The following is an 18,476-nucleotide window of genomic DNA, read 5'->3' as shown; positions in this document are numbered from 1 at the left end:
TAAAAGCATCTAAATTAGAAATCCGTGTAAGTTGGATACATTTTAAAATCATTTGGCATGGTAAATGTTGCCATTTTGTAATTTTAGATTTTTTTTTTCCTAGGTTTCAAAAAATACTAATGAAAACTTAACAAAATGAAGTTTCAAATGTTAATGAAACAAGTGGGAAGTTGATACTAGGTTATTCATGGTCATGTTTCTGGATCCTACAGAGTGAAAAAAAAACTTGCATAAAATGCATAATGGTGAAGGAATTTGTTTGCCAAATGAAGTAAAAATTTTTATTTATAGAGACAAGTTTGAATGAACCATGAAAAAAAATGGTCAAATTTTTATAATTTTGACCAAGACTAATATATAAATCCCATAAATAACATTGTTTATAGTCTAATTAATGCACTTTTGCTGTAGTGAATTCCTTTTACTCAAGGTCACACAACAACCAAGTAGCTGAGGATGGAAGGGACCTCTGCAAGTCATCCAGTCCAAGCCCCCTGTTCAAGCAGGGCTTCCTAAAGAGTTTTGCAAGATGCCTTTTGAAAAGCTTGGAGGAGGAAGACTCTACAACCTCACTGGGCAACCTGTGCCCCTGCTCAGTCACACTCTCAGAGAAAATGTGTTTTCTGGTATTCAGGCAGAGCTTTCTATATTTCCAGCTGTACCCCTTGCCTCTGGTCCTGTCACGGGGCAGAGCTGGAAAGACCCCGACTGTCCTTTTGGTACCATCCCTTCAGGTATTTACTGATGTTCATAAAGCCACCTGAGACTTCTGCTAGGCTGAAGAGTCACAGCTCTCAGTCTCAGCCTTTCCTCAGAGGAGAGATGCAGTCTCTTGTCATCTTTCTGGCCTTTTACTGGACTCTCACCCATATGCCCATGTCTCACCTGTACCAGAGAACCCAAAACTGGGCAGAATACTCCAGGTAGGGAATACCTCAGCCAGTGCTGAGGAATAGGGGAGAATCACATCTCGACCTGCTGAGAACATTTCTCCCAACACAGCCCAAGATGCCACTAACCTTCTTTGCTGCCAGGGCATATTACAGCTCACACAGGAATCTGAGGTCCTTTTCTGCAAAGCTGCTTTCAAGGTGGCTGCCACCCAGGAGATAGCAGGTCATGGGGTTGTTGCTGAATAAAAATGTTGGACTTTTTGCTTCCCCTTTTTGAATTTCATGAGATTCCTGTCAGCCCTCTGGATGGCCACACAACTCTCTGACAAACCAACCACTCCTCACTTTTTTGTCTCTTCAGCAAACTTGTCCCTTCATCCAGATCACTTCATGGTAATGTTCTGATTTGTCTTCTTTCATTTTCCAGTCTCTTCCTCTCTTTCTAACCATCTTTTACTAGCTCTTTTGTGGCACCAGCAATAGGAGATTTGTTGTTCTGAGCTCCCAGCAATTCAGGCATGTTGGCTGGTATGAATATTCAGAAATTAAAATGAACCTTAGACTCTGTAAGGAGGAACAGAAAAATCTTAAGTGAGTAAGAAATTCAATCTAGGTCATGCTGCAATGGCAAAGAAAGATGTAATGGAAAGACTGAGTTAGCAGTTAGTTCATTACCTGTTGCCAGCTCACATGTATTCACACATAATACTCCAAACTGCACAATCCTTGTTGGTATCCCTAGATATGGTGTAGAAAACAGTAGAGACATTTCATCATCAGGCATTGAGGACTTAAGAACAAAAAGTTTAGACTAGAATTTTGCTTCCTCATATTAATAAATTTTTTACAAAACTCAAATGGAAGCTGTTATAAATCACTTCCTCTCTGAACCAGTCCTAGAAGAACATAGATTAAATAGGAGGAAAAGAAATAATTGTGTACTCTCTTCTTAAAAAATATATTGGGATTAATCATACTGATCAAATCTATTGCACTTACTGTACAGTTAACAATGATGAATTTGTACTGGAATAAAGTTTTAACTGGGAATCAGGAAAGATAAGATTATGAAGATATAAACTAATTTGGTCCACTATTTTGAAATGCAGATTTTGTAAGAATTATGTCTAAAAATACATGGAATTATTAGACTATTTTAATGCATTGTTCAATTAACTTCCACTTGTGGGAGTTGTGATGCAGATGATGTGCTCTTTCCTGCCAGTTGTTACTGCTCTAAAATGATTTTAACCTGGCTTACATATCTGTGAAAGAAGCTTGTATTTAAACAATGGTAAAAGCCAGGTAGTTTGTTTGATTTTGTTTCAATAAGTTACTCCCTCACTTCTTTGTCAAACTATTAGCTCTTAATCTGTGAGCTCTATGTCCTCTAATGTATGGGTAAAATGCCACATGCCTTCAGCCTAAACATAGATATCTCTGTACCACTGTTCCCTTCCCTACTTCATATAGCATTAACTTCATATACAATTAACTTCATATCCTACTAACAAAGTATAATATTTCTAACAAGAAACTAACAGATTACAGAGTTTTTCTATAATGATAGCTACATTTTTTTCTCTCCTTCTAACAGTCAGATGAATGATATAAAATGTTTTGTCGTAATGAAGACAACAAATCTCTTTATCGTTGAGTGCTTGTACCTATACAAAATGTGCTGCACACATCCTTTTTTGCTGTTCTGCATTTGTCTGAAATGGATTACAGGAGTTTCATTTTTCTTGGTATCTACATTAAAGTAGAATACTACATAAATAGAAAAATCCCATTGACCCTAAATATATTTGCAGCACTATTTCATATTATGGACATATTCAGATTTCATTTACACTGGCCTCCACCTAGGAAAGCTGCTCACCAAGGGAATAAATTGAGAAGGAAACACAGCTCACTGTAATGAAAAATCAATGTTAATATATATCCCATACTTTCTTGGAGTAGAAAGCAAACAGGTTGCTGTCTGATTTTTGCATAAAAATGTTGTATGCAAAATAATCTGTCATGAGCTTTCTGTATTCAAAATAAATATTTCTGAATTGTTTTAAACATAGTTCTGTTACTTCTTGTACCAGCAGAATTCTAGCTTATTTATTAAAACCTGAGGGCCCATCACATGATAGGTAGTAATCAATAAAACTTGTGCCAACTGATGTTATTCTGTATGTCAAGTCATATTGCTACAGTTCTGTCTCTAGGATGTTACAAAGCGGTAGCTTGTTTGCAGTGTTCTTTTCTACCTTCTTAGCAATGATTCAGGAATTGTTTCTCATAACTATAGCAACTGGGAAAAAAAACACCAAACCCAAATCATATTCCATTCATTTCTAACAAAAGACAAAAAAACCCACACCAACAAAAGCAATAGAAAATTCTGCTCTAATGCACTGTTACTGCATTGCCTCAGATGCATTACACAAACTGAATAAATTACCTTCTGGTAAGAAACTTGCATGATCAGTCAGTCACATCAGCATGTTGCCAGACCTGACTAATCTAAGCAAACAAACCAACCAACCAATCAACCCACAAACTATATTTGACATTGTCAGGTCATCTGAAATCCTACAGCATTCATCCAGATTTACTTGATATTTTAAAGAATGACCTAGATTTTATATATAAGATTTTTTTATCTGCACTAAGGAAGCTAGGGGAGAGAGGGCTCTTTGGAAGGAAGAAGTTATAAGGACAGAATCATCAAGGATGATGTGGTAAGTTTTATGGTAGAGATTCACGAGGGAATGATGAGGCCAAGATAAGTACTGTCCTTAAAATGCACTACTGCCAGTTCTACGACTCTTCAGGGATCAGCTGTTTAAAGCTGGTTTTGTTAATCTAATATGTATTTACATATATCCAGAGACAGGAAAGGATTTCTGTTGCCATTTGGTTTTTGACAACTGGTCTGCTATTTGGTTCTCATACATTCCTTCATTAATGTCTTGGACATTGCAGGAAAAGAAGACAAGACACCAGGAATGTGGTTTAAGTAGGCCGTGACTTCATAAATAACACATCTGGGAACCATCTGGCAATGACTCGTCCAGTGCAGGTCATACTTCCTTTGTAATCCACACCACGTGGTGGCAAGCTGCCATCAGCCCTCCACCCTGCTAACATGGCCTTAGCATCACTCCTGAGATCCATGGGCCCCCTTCCCCTGAAGAGGGCTGAAAAATGAAAAAGGAGGTTGTATCTTTACTCAAATGTAGCCCCTACTTCCTTTGCAGTCTTCTGTTCCCTTCTCATTTCTGTTTACAGTTTATCATGAACTGGAATCCTTAGTTAATAATGCCTTCACTGGAAAGTTCCTGCAGTGAGGCAACAACTTTCCTACTCCAGCCAAATACCCACATTATCAATAATTGCTTCCATGGGAGCAGCCAGCATTATATTCCTTCTCAAGTCAGAAATCTGAATAGAACATAGAAGTCTATTGAAAGCACACTTCAAATGTATGGTTACCTGATTTTTCTTTTCAGTTAATTTATAAATCAGCCAAATTCCTCCTGTGATTGCCTAAACTTTCTGGTGTGCTGTCCTGAAATCACAGTCATTTTGCTTCAACATGATCTGGCTGTACTTATGACCTCCTGTCCTAATCTCAATTCTGCCATTATTTTCCCCTCCATGTTTTATCATGATTTATCTTCATCCATTCATATGGCCACTCCCTCATCCTGAATGAATCAGAGCTACCTTCTGACTCCCTGCTATGCTCTTCATTTGGGCTGACGCCTACCTGAAAGGGAACAGATGAACTTCCAGAAAAAAATGGATTTCTGATATAAGCCAAACCCACATTATTAGCCAGACAATATAGTCTGACATACCATTCTGGAAGATAGGCTGAACATGGATATTACTGGAACTGTCCCCTCCATATTCCTGTTGTCTCACAGGCATTATCAGTTCCAGCCACAGTCTTCTGGGTTACAACTGACATGTTGGCTTCAGATTACTATAATATCCATTTGGAAAGGGTGGGAACCCAGTTTGTAATGATAATGGCTGGAATACCTGCTCTTTGACATTGACATGAAATAAAACATTCTTTATGAATTAACTGCCTTCCATGGAAAGCAACAGTAGCATGGCATCCTTGTCACACGTGAATAGTTTGAGAAACTCTTACATTACTATAATACAATATTTAAATCTTTTTAAAGCAATATTCTCAGTAACAAAAGAATTGCAAGCTGCAAATGCAGCTTTTCTTCATTTTTCATATGTCTGATTTGTAGATACCTAAGCCAAAGCTCTACTTGAATTCTGTCTGGCCAGTTCTTGAGAAACTTTGCAACTATCCCAAACTTAGACCTACTTAAATGCATTAAAAGTTTCTCTTAGGCTGATATACTCCTAAAATAATGATGATCAATACCAATGTGAAAGTAAACAGTGACAGCTTGCCTTGTGTTCCAAAGGAAAAAGATGAAACATGGAAATTTGTAATATTTTAGGACAGATGTCCACTTAGGACAGGTGAATAAAGTCACTCATACTTACGCATGTCAAGATTTTCTGTGTTCTGGCAAAATTTCTACCAAAAATCAAGATTCCAGAGGCCAAATGTAAATAAAATAATAAATAGGTTCCTTGCTGGAAAATCTCTCAATCTTTAGCTCTTTCCCTCTTTGATTGATTTGCGAAATATTTATCTCCTTTTTTACTATTTCTAAAAATAAAATTACTGCCACAATTGGGAAAATTTACTTGCCCCACAAAATATAAACCTGCTTTAAATGGCTCTTATGACTGACTGTAGATCTACTCTTCCATTTAAAGTTGAAAAAAAAAATCAGTACCTCTGAAAACTAAGTACCCTATTTCTTGTTTTGTCTTTAAGAAGAAAATTGATCTGGTCACTACATAACTCACAGCAGATGGGGAAGTATCAATTTCAAAGTGACTACCCAAAATATTAAGGGTACCATATCTGTAGTTAATTTTTTTTTAATACCACAGTCATCTTGATGATTTTAACAGTACTAACAGCTTTAGTGAGTATTTATGCTAGTCTCCAGCTGAATTAACTAATTGTACCACTGAATAGAGAAGGCAATTCACTATTTTTCACTCATGGGCAGTATCCTAAACTCATTGGCGAAAAGAATATAAAGGCAGCAGATTTTTTTATTCTTGTGAGCTCTTACACTGAAGAGAAGTTCACTATGGTGACTTTCATAAAACCTTGAACTTTAGCCAGTCCACATATATTGATCAATATTCACATTAGTGTGTTTCTATGAACCTGCATATCTTTCAGGTTGATCTGCTGAAACAACCTGCACTTTTTAGTAAAAGGTGGATTTAGAAATATTCTTAATAATGTTATAGCTCATCAGAGCATGAAGGTGAGTGAAGAATGAAAAGAGTGATTTAGACTCCTGGCCCCTGGGTGATGATATGAGATGATGATGATATGAGAGAGCATATAGGCTCTCAGACTTTGTCCTGCTAATATGACAGATGTTAATAGATTTCTAATCCTTTGGAAACACAAAAGCAGACAAACACACAGGTGTTTCTGCTCCTTGCCTTTGTACAGCAGCTGCTTCTTCTAGGACCACTCAGGTACTGAGAGAGATCTTCTCCAGAGCTATAGATGCATATGTGTATACATAAGCAGAATGTACTTGAGGGAAACCACTCTGTGGATGAACAGGAACCAAGAAGCTGAACCCTTTAATTCACCACACACCTACTTGTGTCTTCTCCATGCCTGGGAAGAGGCTGAGCACTCAACGAGAAGGTGGATTGAAAAGATGGTATAAAAATCAAGTTTCTGTTGATGCAGATTGCTTCCTGAGCCTCCAAAGATGTGGAATGGGTTCTCCAGATGGACAGTACACAAGGCATCTGTTACAATGCAAACTTTTAAAAAAAATTATCTATCATGTTGATTCAGAAGCTTTCTCTTGTTCCTAAAGCTTCATATAATTATATCATTTCCTAATTGCTACTGAGAGAATGTGCTTTGAGTTGCAAACTGATGAGAAGAGCAATAATTAAGAGGGTATACCAAGTACATCTGCCTTAAGCAAAAGTAATTTGCAATGCTGAATTAATGCATTCTTTGTCTATCAGTGATATTTGGTGCCACATTTGCTTCTGTTATTGTTTTGGGCATATTTATTTATTCTGACTGATTCTGTCTCCCCAGAGTGAGCTATTTCCCCAATCTCACTTTCTCTTTTATTTCCTGAATAAATGCAAAAATAAATATGCCAGGAGAATGCCTCTCTGTGATACTCTACACAAAATCAAAAGCCATTTTTTTTATTGCCATTTACCAGTAACTCATAAAACACATACATAACTTTTCACAGTGCTGTCTGTTGTCTGAGATGTAAATATTTTTTAATTAATTTTTAAGAAGCATTATTTTCCTCCTAATACTATCCATTTCATACTTCTTTTCCCCTATCACTTCAATAAGCTTTCTTAAAATTCCAACAGGCATGATGATTACGAGATCTATTGAATTTTTGAGAGCATTACATAGGTATTACTTTACCTAAATATGTCTCCTTAAAGTTTTTCCACCTGACAGATTAGCAAAGGTTAGATCTTCGATGGGATTTAGGTGTTGAATTACAGATTATTACAATATTTTTGGTATCCTACCACCATCCCTTTTCCCAGTTCAAGGCATGAAGTGAGCTGGGTTCTTAGCAGTTGACTCAAAGCAGCTAAAAGTGAGTGGAGAACCCTTCACTTCCAGCTAAGGATATGCACAGACTGCTTATGTTCTCATGTTCCTCAGAGGGACTTCACTGAGTGTGGATTTAGACTGCATAAAGTTCTTCCTTCTGTTCTGGAGTCACATCTGGAAACCCTTTCCTGAATGAGGCACCTATACCAAGACGATCATTTCCTGAAATATAAACACAGTAGGAAGTTTTTGGTTCCATTAAACCCAGCTGCCCAGTTAAGGCAGATCTGACTCCATTAACTACATGAAAGGATGTAGGTGATCTGTGTTTAACTGTGTCCTCCCATGCCCCAGTCAGAGCATACTTCTGCCTGTTGGGATAATACACTGGCCATGAGGGTATAACAGATTTTGGGGAAAACAATCCTAGTTGCTTTTAAAGCCTTTTTGTATAAACTACTTACATATTCACTAGAAGGAAGGAGTAGGAGCTGGATTTCCCTGGTGAGTGATTTAACCACCAGGCATTCTAACTCCCTCTCTGGCCTAATGAATATTTCATATTTTATTCTGTGGAACAACATATTATGCAATCATTCAATTAAGCACTGTCTCATAATGCATATGCACAAGGTGTTATTCATGAATAACACCACTGAAGCTGAGAGGCTTGTTTTGTAAAATAAAAAATGCTGTTCTTCATTATTAAGTACTACATCTTTATTGTTCTGCTGTTGAAAGCAGAGTTCACGTTTGGAAACAGCATATCAACCAGCCATTACTGAAAATGCCACTAAACCCCAGTTAACTTCCAAACCAGAATGGAGAGGTTTGGAGAAAAAGGATTACGATCTTTCTCCATCACCTGAAGCATCTTCATCTCTCTTCAAACATACAGTAAACTTCAAGGAGATGGAAGACAAGAACTGGAGTCCAAAGAGCAGAAATACCAAATATTTGCGTATAGGAACCCAAATGGGAGGCAGGGATTACGAAAGACAGAAATGAGTGAGGAAAAGGAGAACAAAGAACTGAGATTTCAGGGGTGAGAGACACTGTCTGATAAACATCCTTTTTTTCCTCTCAATCTGAATAAAGAGAATTGGTGCCACTGGCTCATCCTCAGGGAAAAAGCCTATGTAAGGGGAAGATGAGAGGATGATCCCAATAAAATAGCTTATCTGGCAAAAACATTTGCTGTCTTGCAGGAACTTAGCTTGCTCTGATTCAAAAGAGCACAGTTCAAGACTGAAGAGGCCTAAGGAAAGGAGACCACTTGTAAACTTGCCTTAGCAAGTGTCAGAAGCAGAACATTTTGTGACCCTGAATTAAATAACCATGCAAGAAAATTTTTAATTTTGCAGATGGTTTGAATACTTTTTCTTAAAACACCCTTAGTGCCTTCTACAAAGATGTTAACCAGGCTTTTAAAGGTATTCTGAAATGGATTAAAATGCTCTGGAATCTGTCACAGATGGGTGTGCTAGAACAGCTGCAGGTAGCTGGACATGCCTTCTGGACTTCCTAAACACCCCCAGTGCTCATGGAGCTTGCTGAAGAGCAATGGCACATGGGTAGGTACTCAGCTCTTGTGAGTCTGCCACATGGCAGTGGAGAAAAATGTCAGATGTGAGCTGGGCTAAGAAGCCATATTAGAGTTTGATTTGTAGTTAAGGGAGAGGCAAGGGGAAAGGAGACAGAGATGGGGAGGTGGATCAATCTGTTCTTTAGCTCCTTAGGTAAGGTAACATAAGGTCATGCATAAATATCTGTTGCCACTGACAGGGCTATTAAGGGGCCTGGTTCCCCATTACCAGAGCTCTTACACTTCAGGAGTGGGATTTGTGCATACAGGAACTTAAGGAAGAACTATGTTTATGTGTTTTCCATAACTCTTTTGTTTAGGAGGTAATTAAGTCTTTACATTTTCAAATAAAGACATATGTTTATATGCAATTTTGACCTTGTAGAAAATAGAAAAATTGTGACAGTAACATCAATCACTTGCAATCACAAGTGTTTGTCATTCAGCACCACCATGAAGAGGCGAGGGGACAGAGTAGCCAAATGTTTATAAACTCAGCTATGGTTGCAAAAAATACAAAAATATAATTTTAAAGTCAGTTTTCTCTGTATTTTAGTTGTATGGTATTACTAAATGTTGGCATAAAATCAAGATCCCTGCTTTTTTTCCATTCTCATTCCTACACTGCCCACTTTAAGTCATACTAATTTGCTTTTTCGAGTTTTAAAGTACTCTAACCTTTTGTTGTCCTCTTTCAAAAATAGTCTTCTATAAAAAGTTCATATTGATCCCCTGCATTAATCCTTGATGAGAACTCCCGCATTGAGCTAGTTTGGCCAAATTTCCTTTCCAAATTAAGTTACTCAAGGTCAAAACTGTTCCTGTTCAAGCTATTCTCTTCAAGCATAATATACAAAGCTAGACTTTGAGACTTGTGAACTTGGACTAGAAGTGTTGCTACTCTACAAGTTCCCAAGCTGTTGTGCATTTAAATTTTCATAAAAGTTATGCACTTCAGCAACAGAAAACTAAAACCCCCACAACTCTCTAATGAGAATTAAATACCCCATGACTGTATTACGTCAGTCAGCACTTCCTGAAAGTTTCAGAGAATATATTATCTTTTGAGATAGTATTGCAGTGTACAAATGACAAGCTTGAAAAATTGATGATATTATCAGTGACCATATAGAATCAAGAAACACATTTCAGATTGTATTCAAGAGCATCACAAGTTTTGCTTGAACACTTAAAATGCAATGCAATATATAGGGTTCAATTAGATTACTTCAGAAAGTTACCAAAACTGAAAAACCCATAGTGCCTTGACTAATATAATGAATTTTTATAGCTGTAGCTGTAGGCACTTCATGCAGGTGAGATTTAGCATTAAGTTTACCAAGTCAAAGGAAGCCTTTTCTGCACTGCATTGATTAGGATCTTTCTCTCTAATCATTTAGTAATCAAGCCTCAGACCATCATGCCTCACACCATTCTGCACTGTATTTCTGGGATGCATCACTGTGTTCCTGAGTGATGTTTTCCCAAGGAGATGCTGTTCACTTTTATTGTGCAAGGTCTGTGGGCATCTGGGTGAGGCTGAAAAATCCACAATGTAACTGACTAAAAAGTAGTTTTGCACTGAAATTATATTTAGAAGCATTATTTAAGAAAATGATTTTACATTAATTAGCATTTAAGTTCAGTTAAAGCCTTTAAAATTTTCATGGACTGAGGACTGTCTGTTTCATAATTATGTTCATAAAAGTATTCTGATTATAAGAATAAAACCAGAATCAGACATTCAGAAAGAGTAAAGATTATAATCTCCTTTCAGCACATGTATTTACAAGCACCAATGTTCACTCTTTTTCCTCCTAAAAATGAGTTAATTTGCAAATAATAATTTACTACTAGTCTTACTGTATGTTTAATTGTAAATATTTTATATGATCCCTTTAATGGAAATTTTTTTTTAACTTATTTTAATGTGACTTTGTGCTGCACAGTGAGATGGACAAATCAGTAGTTTTGGCTGTTCCTTTGCTTATTTTTGCAGTAAAAATCTGTTTTTTATTGACACGTTGAATTACATTAGAACTAAAACTTTTTCTGCTTCTTTTTGGGGTGAAGAAGTCCTTAGTCAGTATTTTAAATTCATTTCATTTCTAAACATCTTATAAATACTTTGACTATTTCATCCTTCTTTTGCTATGGAATAGGGAATAAAGCTCTTCTTGTTGTATCTCATCCTGTCACCAGCACTAGTTGAGGTTAACATATTGTCTGTCTACTTTTAATAGAAACATTCCTCATGTGTTCTAACAAATCGCGTATATCTGAATTCTACATACAAAGCTGTAATTCCATTGAGAGTTCGCAGTGACATTGATAAATGATGTCACCAGAACCCTTTGCTTGAATTACAATCTTAATTATGTACACCTGGGTTCTTAGTATTCCTTATATTATTTCTGTCATAGCACTATCTTGTCCTATTCTTACTCTGATGCTAATTTGTTTTATCAGTAGCCAAAGCACTGCAGCTTAGCAAAGCCTGTCCGTGGTGTTTAAATGACTGTAAATTTCTTCCTTCTTATTACTGCTGTTTTTAAAACAGAGCGCAGCAGTAAACAATAAAGTCAGTTTTTACATGAAGATGATGCAAGGTTTGTATAAAGTTTTTAGAGTTGTTTTTTTTTTCCACAGTTTTCTTATTTAGGACTATCCAGCATTTCTGACTGCTTCTAGTTGTTTCATGTCCCCTGAGAAAAGAAGAGCAAAAAGGTTTGGTTACTCAGTTATTTTTGTGGGAGAGGAATTCCCATATGACTGAAGGTGGGAAACACTGTGTATGGTAAGCCTGAAAATGAGAAATACAAGTTTCTTCTGGTTCTCATTCTCTTGGGGTTTTTTTCTATATTCACCTTGTGAACCTAACCAGGATTACTTTTGTCACAGAAAATATAAAAGACTCGGCTTTGAGTACATGTGTGGCCAATGGAATCCCTTTAAAAATGATCAATCAGGCTGTGGCTTGCTTTGCTCCGGAAGCCCCTTGAAGAGACTGGCTTACAACAAAGGTGATTAAAAGTTCCCAATTCCAATTTATCCTCCTAACATTTAAAAAATATGAAGAAAGCATAGAGTTCCAGGATATAACTTGTATCTGTTCATTATGTTTATTTAACTTGAAGAATGTAAGTCCTATCTTGTACAACACTCCCAGTGACGGTCTTGCAAAAAGTTCAGAGCTAAATGCTAGCACATTACTTTTAAACTTAGTCTTTAGTCAGGCAAATGTATTCATGATCTGCATCAGAACTGAAAAAAGGCTTGGAAGATTTTGGTTCTTATAACCATTTCTTCCTTCTCCTTTTTTTTCTCTAAGCTTTCTCTTGCTTCTGTAAAACAATCTGAATTGCACCCTCTAGAAAAATGTCCATTTCTGCATCCTTCATGGCCAGACTAGCCAGGACTGAATATTAACATTTGTTTTCCCATCATCACTACAGATCACACATTCTTTTTTCTTTCTGCGACTGCAATCTGCAAAAGCCTGAAACAACAGGAATAAAAATGCTCTGAATTTTAACTGATTCTTAACATATATCAGGAGAAAAATTTATAAATAAAATTTCTGGAGACATAAATCTGGACATTATCATAAATACAATTCTTGTACCAAAATAGTTTTAAGCAAATATTTACCTACCTTTTAATTTAATTAGGATGGATAGTATATTTATGGCAGGTATTTATTTGCATATGAACAATCACATACTCTCAAGCCCACACTACAAAAATAATTCATTCTTGTCTCAACCCTCTGCCACTGAAAATTTTTACTTTGGTTATTTTTATTCCTAGTTGTTACATTCATTTTTACGGTCTCAATTATTTTTCATGAGATGCATAGGTCCAAATGAGCCTTTGAACTTTTCCCACGCTGTTTCTTAAGCATTAGTTCTGTTCTGATGGCTCTTCCTGTCCCAGAAGTATATGACAAGTTCCTTCAGAAAACATTCAGTCACTCTTCCATTCCCTAGAGAGACTGTAACTTTTATGGTTCCACAGCCTCTAAAATCCTAATTAGACCCTTATCAACCCATGAGTTTTAATTCTGAACTTTGTAAATTTCTCAGTTAATCCAGCCTCTGTCACTAATCATGACCTCCTGGAAACTGCACAAGCCATTACAACAATGAAAAATACTGAAAACTCTTGGAAGCTGGCTCAAAAGCCAGTACTGTCAGGTCAGAGAAAATCCAAGCCTGCCTTTACTTTGCTAATCCTTTAAACACTTGGATCGGTTTTCAATAATCTTTTTCACACTTTATAGGGATCTGCTTTTCAGGTCTTGGCATCCAAAGCCCACTCTGACTTCAGCCAAGGTTTGAATTGCATGTTAGTTGTTTTAAATATACCATAAATACACCAGTTTCCCATTCTGCTATCCCCTACATTTTTGAGAGCCTACAAAAGGCCTTTTTTTTGTGCAGCAGAACATCTGAAGAGTATTTTTTACCCCTTAGCTGATACATATGCATATGCACACACATGAAAATTTGTGTAGATGTTCTTAGTGAATGACCTTTTTTTTACTGTCATTCCAAGGTCTGAGTCATGCAAGTTATTGCCTAAAACTTGGAGCTGACTCTGAAAAAAGTGACTCAAATAAATAACAAGATGAAGCACAGACACTGTTATAAACTGCTGGTGAGATTTGAAAAAGGTAAGCTCTTCCTGGTTTACTGTTTTACTTTGGTCTTTCTGTTATTCTCAGTAAAAAAAGTGAGAAACTAGGGGGAAAATTATTGCTGGAAACTTAACATACATGGCCTACTAGGCAGATTTTAATCCACATAAGGTTCCTTAAAAAGCAGTGAGCCAATAAACCTAAGTTAAATATTTGGAGTCCAGACACGTAAAGCTCCATTGAATTATAAGTTTTACAGAATCTCAGTGCTAACATACATTTCCACACCTGGTAAAAATTCATGTACAAAACTGACTCATGTTAGAGAGAAGAAGCAAGGAAACAGATTCCTGTGGTAGGGATCCAGTTCTGTAATTTTCCTGTTAATTTATGTTTGTGGAGATGGGAAAACTAGAGAACCTCCTGGGACAACTTCCTTATTATTTTAAATTTAGCTTTGTCATTGTAGAATAGTGCTAGGGGTGGTTCACATAGAATAGGTATGGTCTGGAACAGAAGTAAATGAAACTGTCCCTAAGATGCTTACTTTAATCGTTTAAATGGGAGTTAAATCTCAAGCTGTGTTTTTCCTCAAAGACTGTGAGTTAGGCCCAACAAAAGCAGGCACATGGACTTGTGTGCCTTGATTTCTTCCTCTGTTTATTGTGAGCCACTCACTGATTTTTCTTTTTTAGCTTAGTTTCAAGCCTATTTACAACTGGGATCCAAATGAAGGTGCAGAACTGTCCAATACATCACATATTCCTAAAGTCATTTCACTTGAAAAGAGTTTGTTCTTTCCCCTGTATTTCTTCTTTCTCTGTCTTTTGCTTCCTTCCTCCAAAATGCACTTCACCTGTCTCCCCATATTAAAGTGAACTCTTCCTTACACAACAGATTTATTTTTATTCCATAGTTGAATGGGATCCTAATTAGATAAGGGTCCCTTTAGTGTTCTAGTACTACAAAACTTTAATAACAGCAACAGCTGATCTTGCAATCAAGCACTTATGACCTGTTCTTGGACATGGGATGTACATAAATTCCACTGAATTTAAGAGTTTTAATTTGTCCATGCCCTCCTCAGGGGAGTTGGAACTAAATAATCTATAAGGTCCCTTCCAACCTACACCATTCTATGATTCAAGGAATGCTGATACAGATGTATACTTGAAGAACTAAATCAGACTTTTTACATTTTGTCTCAAATAGTTTGCTTCAAAACTTTTCAAGTTCATCACTGGGTTATTGGGGATGGGGGAATGAAATCTCAAAAGCTAATACTTTTAATTATTTTTTTTTAGTAAACCCTATGTAGTTACTAAAAAACAAACAAACAAAAAAAACCCCTAAAAACCACTAAAAACAACAACAACAAAAACCACCAAAAAAACCCAAACCCCAACACACACACACAACACACAAAAACTCAAAACAAAACAAAACAAATACCCCACAAAACTCTACATCAGTTAGCATCTTGGAAGACAGATTTCCTAATCTCTCTTTGAGATTCTAAAATAAAACAATAGGATACAAAGAATACATTGGTGAGTGCCCTGACTGTATCTGGGATGCAGGCTCACTCACAGTCATAAGTCAAGGCTGAGCCACTCAGTCATACTGGGCGGCTGCTGCCTGCACACTCTTCTATCTGCATTTCTTAGTGGGAAGAAAATTATTTCTATTCTTCCTGCTTCACTTGAGTTGTAGGAATGGGAAATGTACTGCAAGGAAATTTCTTACAAAATGGAGAAGACAATGCCATTATGCTTTTCCCAGAAGTCGTGTGTTTGCCATTTTCTCCAATTAGTGCATGGAACAACTTCTTTCCTCCACATTCTTCCTACTTGTTACAATTTACTCACCTTTGTGAGGCCCAAAATCAGAGGCCCTATCATTAATCTTCTTTCCCTAAGTGTTTAGGTCCATGAGATCTGGCTTTAATTACCAGCCATGAGAAGAACTAATTACCCTGGCCTAACAAAGACAGGATGACGAAAGGGCCGTGGTGTTGTAAGAATCTGACAGTGCACATCTTGGCATATTAGATATTCCCATTGCTACTTCTCTGTCACTTGAAAAGAGAGATAAAAAGACAAGTATGCAGGAGTTACTCCAAGTTTACAAATGCCTCCAAAGATACCTCCGTGGGAATTTAATTTTGCCTCGTGGGAGTACTTGTGGAGAGCAGAGAAAACAGATAGCACTTCCAACAGTGAATGCATAATCATAATGAGCTGACCAGTGACTCAAAGCTGAGCTATGCAAGCCTAAAATAGGCATTAAAAATGTGGGAGTCTATAATTCTCAATCAAGGGACAAAATGTTTCACTGCTTTAAATGTAAATAAGCTACTTATCCTTCTGTCAGCTGGGGTTGGATGTGGCCACATCACTTCTGAAAAGTTCTCATTTTGTGTAGAACTGAGTTAGTTCATAATACATTTAATATCTCAAAAATATACCCTTTTTATTCTAGTAATCTTCTTATTTAGCATAGAAGACTGGAACACTGACTTACAAATAAACACTCTACATTGAATGAAGCTACAGCTTGTTGAAGTTAAAGCACTTCAATATTTCAGTCAATAAAACCTGTTGTTTCTCTGATCCTTCTATGTACACAAATGAATTGACTGGGTGATTTAAAGTATCAAGTATAACACAGGAATAGCATTTAAAGGGGAGGATGTGTATGGCAACTTTATGTTACTTAGTAACTGGGACAATAACATTAAAAATGATAAGTGAAACGGGAGCCATTCCAGGAAAAACACATAATGTCTGAGCTTGCAGCTAAAACATCTTACAGAAGGCTTGAAAAGGCTAAAAAGGTTGTAACTTCTCTGGAGAATCTGGCCTTCAGCTATTGGTTTTGGTGTTATTGGGCTTTTGGTTGTGTTTGACTGATTGATTTTGTTGTTGTTTTTTGTTTGTTTTCTTTTTTTTTTTTTTTTTCTCACTGAGAACTGTGGCATAACACATCTGGCACAGATGCGGCATGGTGTAGAGTTTCTGCCCAGAAAGTCACCAGCTGTGCTTCATCTTTCCTTGCTCTGATAGCCTGGACTGCTTCATCCTCCACCCTGTTCCCAGAGTACTCAGCAGTTCTTCCCTAACTGGGAAATCTGTATCAGGGATATTGCTGCTGCTTGGAAGATACCACACTGACAGGTATCATCAGTCACACTGTGCTGCTTTGTGATTTTAAGGTGTCTAAAGCAGTCCAAAACATGGTGTTAGCTGGGCTTCCAAAAGCAAAGTTTGTATGCTAATGCTCTGTCTGGTTTAGCAGATGTCTCTTCCTACCTGGTTTTAATGTTAACTACTAAAAATCAGTGGCTGTTTTATTGCCCAGAATGGTATGCAGCAAGCCCTTTCCTCCAAAGTGTGAAGTCTGCAGAAGCTATCCTGCTGTGCCATCACACCCAAAGCATTGGATCACCTTAACTCAACTGCTAGGTGCTTTGTGCTACATTATTAATTACTGCAAGGCTTCTAAAGTTTATTTACTTCAGTAAGATTTTGGTCCATTTACTATGATTCATTACTCAATCTGTGATGCCAAATTAATATTTTTTAATTGTCATAATAGCTATGGCACCTATGTTGTGACAATTAAGAAAACAGTGGTTATCTGGTGAATATTATTTGGGTCCGAATTTTCTTTAATTGATTTTGTTAGTAGGCCTACCTTTTGATGCTGTTCAGAGCCAGTAGGGTTTCTACATAAATCTCAACAGTTTGGAAAGGGTAGGAGAGGGAGTGCTGTATAACAAAGTATCCTGTGGGGTTTATACCTAGCATGAAAAAAGTTGTGTCATAAAAGTGTCATTTCTTAGTGTGAAGTTGTTTTGGGTTGTGTTTTTCAAATACACCTAAGCTGCCCAGATTGCATAGAGGAACTATTTTCAATTCTTTTGATGCCTCCAGCAATTACACCTTCTTGATGACAGACAAACTGTGTTGAAGCACTGCTGTGTCAATGGTTTATGTTTCAGCTGACTCATCATGACTTTCATGCACACATAAAAGTAAAAAGAAAAATTTTTGTTGATTTGCTGAGTGCTGTGCAATCCTTCATGTATCTGAAGTCATCGTCCATCTGAAGCTGCCTACAATAAATATATTAAGTAAAAATACATTAAGTAACACATTTTCTAATGCTTTTCTAAGTCTTATCAATAATAAATGCTGCAAGTATTTGTATATTCAGGTTGCTGCTCAACCTTGTGTGACAGACCAGAATCAAATTACTCCACCATGAATGGCCTGTAAGAGACCTGGGGCAGTAAGTGATGCAGACTGTGCAATGGCAGAAAGGAATGCACGTTTCTGAGCTCAGTTCACTTTGGCTATAGGCAAGCATTTATTTTCTGCATTATATGAAAGACTCAAAGAAGTTTTATGGTCTGAGTAATGCAGAAAGCAAACCTCTCTGGTAATAATTGTCTATGAATTCCAGACTAGGGATTCCCAGTCCACAAATCCCAGCTAATCTATTTTTTACCCCTCATTTCCATGGGAACAATGGTTACAGGGAGTCATGAGTTTCATACAGGCAATCTTTTCTTCACTTCCTGTGCCTGAAGTTTAGTGAGGTGCAAAACATCAACCCTTCCTATCAGACAAACCAGACCAACATGAGGAATATGTGTATCTGTGTATCACAGGG

General features: G+C 37.0%; 1 long non-coding RNA gene across 1 annotated transcript; it reads left to right on the top strand.

Annotated features, from left to right (window-relative positions):
- The first annotated feature begins 11,445 nt into the window (after nt 1–11,445).
- Nucleotides 11,446–17,858, top strand: LOC107200535. Its single transcript, XR_004496143.1, has 4 exons — nt 11,446–11,957; nt 12,062–12,183; nt 13,718–13,835; nt 16,769–17,858. It is a non-coding gene; the product is annotated as an uncharacterized LOC107200535 (long non-coding RNA).
- Nucleotides 17,859–18,476: the final 618 nt, after the last annotated feature.

Source organism: Parus major, chromosome 2, assembly GCF_001522545.3.
Source record: "Parus major isolate Abel chromosome 2, Parus_major1.1, whole genome shotgun sequence".
Classification (NCBI taxonomy): Eukaryota; Metazoa; Chordata; class Aves; order Passeriformes; family Paridae; genus Parus; species Parus major.
The sequence above is the reverse complement of the archived record's forward strand: the minus strand, read 5'-3'. Positions and strand labels throughout refer to the sequence as shown.